This window comes from Schistocerca americana, chromosome 2 (assembly GCF_021461395.2).
Source record: "Schistocerca americana isolate TAMUIC-IGC-003095 chromosome 2, iqSchAmer2.1, whole genome shotgun sequence".
In the NCBI taxonomy this organism is placed as follows: domain Eukaryota; kingdom Metazoa; phylum Arthropoda; class Insecta; order Orthoptera; family Acrididae; genus Schistocerca; species Schistocerca americana.
Window position 1 is genome coordinate 126,615,570 of NC_060120.1, and position 3,096 is coordinate 126,618,665.

General features: G+C 51.0%; 1 non-coding gene across 1 annotated transcript; it reads right to left on the reverse strand.

Moving 5' to 3' along the window:
* Nucleotides 1-1,072: 1,072 nt before the first annotated feature.
* Trnat-ugu lies at nucleotides 1,073-1,146 on the reverse strand. The gene has a single exon. It is a non-coding gene; the product is annotated as a tRNA-Thr (tRNA).
* Between the last annotated feature and the right edge of the window lie 1,950 nt (nucleotides 1,147-3,096).

Genomic DNA, 3,096 nt, shown 5'->3' on the forward strand with positions numbered 1-3,096 from the left:
CCCACATAACATCTTTTCTTTATTTGTGTGTGAGGAATGTTTCCTGAAACTTTGACCATACCTTTTTGTAACGCCCTGAATTCGAACTGAGAATATGTTCGAGAATCCTGCAACAGGCCGATGTTAAGGATATTGGTCTGTAATTTTGAGGATCCGTCCGTCCTGTCCGACGACACGAAAGAGGGCGTTGTTGGGCCTACGTGCACACCATCTCTCTGCCATTTAAGTCACTTATTATGGTCCGGCTGTTCTACACGTCGCCCTTTGCAGACAGCTGCTTCTGAGTGTTTCACTTCTTACAAACAGTAGCGCGTATTCCTCGCAGCGCAACGACGGACGCATGCACTGGCTCTTGACAGCAGGGCAGGCAGAAGGAGGGTATTTATTCGCGCCGCCAGGACCGCGAGCCCAGTATTTTCGTGTCCCGGCGGCTGGCGGTGCTGCAGCGGCGCGGCGCGGCAGTCGCCCGGGACAAATGAGTGGGTTTCCGCGGGCGGCCATTTGTCTGCGGCGCTCTAACTCAGCCTAACCCCGGCCGGCGCCGGCGCCGGCGCACCCTCTGCCCGGCGCGCCAGCCGCTGATAAGCCGCCACACGGCCCGGGCACGTCCTTTATTAGCGCCGCGCCGACAGTTCATATCTCGGACGCAATATGTCGTCTCTGCGGCAAATGAGAGGCCCCGGCGCCCGTTTTTATTAGTGTCTATCGCGATGTCCCGCGAAAAAAACACGCGCGCGTCACAGCGGCCGCGTCGCTCCCGAGGGAACGCGCGGAGCGAAAATAGAGATTGGAAAGCCGCGCGCACGGTGCGTGGTGCGGACGAGACGCAGGTATGCGGACGCAGCTGGGGAGGTACCGGCGGAGGGCGGAGAACGATGATACAGCGCAGATAGAGTGCGGGGGAGCGGACCGCGGAAGCTCAAATACTTCAGATATACTAAGATGGTATCTGTTCTTTCGGACAGATACCATCGGTGACCATGCAGCTCGTTAGAATGAAATTACAATGACATGAACACCCTTAGCTGCTTACAGGCGTTGACATACGTCAACGGGGACAGATGAAAATGTGTGCCCCGACCGGGTCTCGAACCCGGGATCTCCTGCTTACATGGCAGACGCTCTATCCATCTGAGCCATCGAGGACACAGAGGATAGCGCGACTGCAGGGATTTATCTCTGGCACGCCTCCCGCGAAACTCACATTCTCGAGTAATGAGTGTAATGGGCGGGGGCACTATGAATTTAGTGCGGGACAATACGTTGAGAATGTGAGTTTCGCGGGAGGCGTGCCAGAGATAAGTCCCTGCAGTCGCGCTATCCTCTGTGTCCGCGGTGGCTCAGATGGATACAGCGTCGCCATGTAAGCAGGAGATCCCGGGTTCGAGTCCCAGTCGGGGCTCGCATTTTCATCTGTCCCCGTTGGCGTATGTCAACGCCTGTAAGCAGCTAAGGGTGTTCATTTCATTGTAATCTCAAATACTTCAACAGAAACAGTAGCGACTATTCGTCACTTAAGTACACCTGCACATATGCGACCATGCAGATTCAACCGCAAGTCTCTAGAGGAACGGAAGGTTCCAAATTATTGGAAAAGACCACAGGTAGTTCCAGTTTTCAAGAAGGTGCGTGGAGCAGATGCGCAAAACTATAGGCCTATACCTTTGACATCCATCTGTTGTAGAATTTTAGAACATGTTTTTTGCTCGCGTATCATGTCATTTCTGGAAACCCAGAATCTACTCTGTAGGAATCAACATGGATTCCGGAAACAGCGATCGTGTGAGACCCAACTCGCTTTATTTGTTCATGAGACCCAGAAAATATTAGATACCGGCTCCCAGGTAGATGCCATTTTCCTTGACTTCCGGAAGGCGTTGGATACAGTTCCGCACTGTCGCCTGATAAACAAAGTAAGAGCCTAAGGAATATCAGAACAGCTGTGTGGCTGGATTGGAAAGTTTTTAGCAAACAGAACACAACATGTCGTTTTCAATGGAGAGACGAATGGTTCGAATGGCTCTGAGCACTATGGGACTTAACTGCTGAGGTCATCAGTCCCCTAGAACTTAGAACTACTTAAACCTAACTAACGTAAGGACATCACACTCATCCATGCCCGAGGCAGGATTCGAACCTGCGACCGTAGCGGTCACGCGGTTCCAGACTGTAGCGCCTAGAACCGCTCGACCACTCCGGCCGGCAATGGAGAGACGTCTACAGGCGTTAAAGTAACCTCTGGCGTGTCACATGGGAGTGTTATGGGACCATTCCTTTTCACAATATATATAAATGACCCAGTAGATAGTGTCGGAAGTTCCATGTGGCTTTTCGCGGAAGGTGCTGTAGTATACAGAGAAGTTGCAGCATTAGAAAATTGCAGCGAAATGCAGGAAGATCTGCAGCGGATAGGCACTTGGTGCAGGGAGTGGCAACTGGCCCTTAACATAGACGAATGTAATGTATTGCGAATACCTAGAAAGAAGGATCCTTTATTGTATGATTATATGATAGCGGAACAAACACTGGTAGCTGTCACTTCTGTAAAATATCAGGGAGTATGCGTACGGAACGATTTGAAGTGGAATGATCGTATAAAATTAATTGTTAGTAAGGCGGGTGCTAGGTTGAGATTCATTGGGTGAGTCCTTATAAAATGTAGTCCATCAACAATGGAGGTAGCATACAAAACACTCGTTCGACCTATACTTGAGTATTGCTCAACAGTGTGGGATCCGTACCAGGTCGGGTTGACAGAGGAGCTAGATAAGATCCAAAGAATAGCGGCGCGTTTCGGCACAGGGTTATTTGGTAAGCGTGATAGCATTACGGAGATGTTTAGCAAACTCAAGTGGCAGACTCTGCAAGAGAGGCGCTCTGCATCTCGGTGTAGCTTGCTGTCCAGGTTTCGAGAGGGTGCGCTTCTGGATGACGTATCGATTATTTTGCTTCCCCCTACTTATACCTCCCGAGGAGATCGCGAGTGTAAAATTAGAGAGATTCAAGCGCGCACGGAGGCTTTCCGGCAGTCGTTCTTCCCGCGAATCATACGCAATTGGAACGGGAAAGGGAGGTAATGACAGTGGCAAGTAAAGT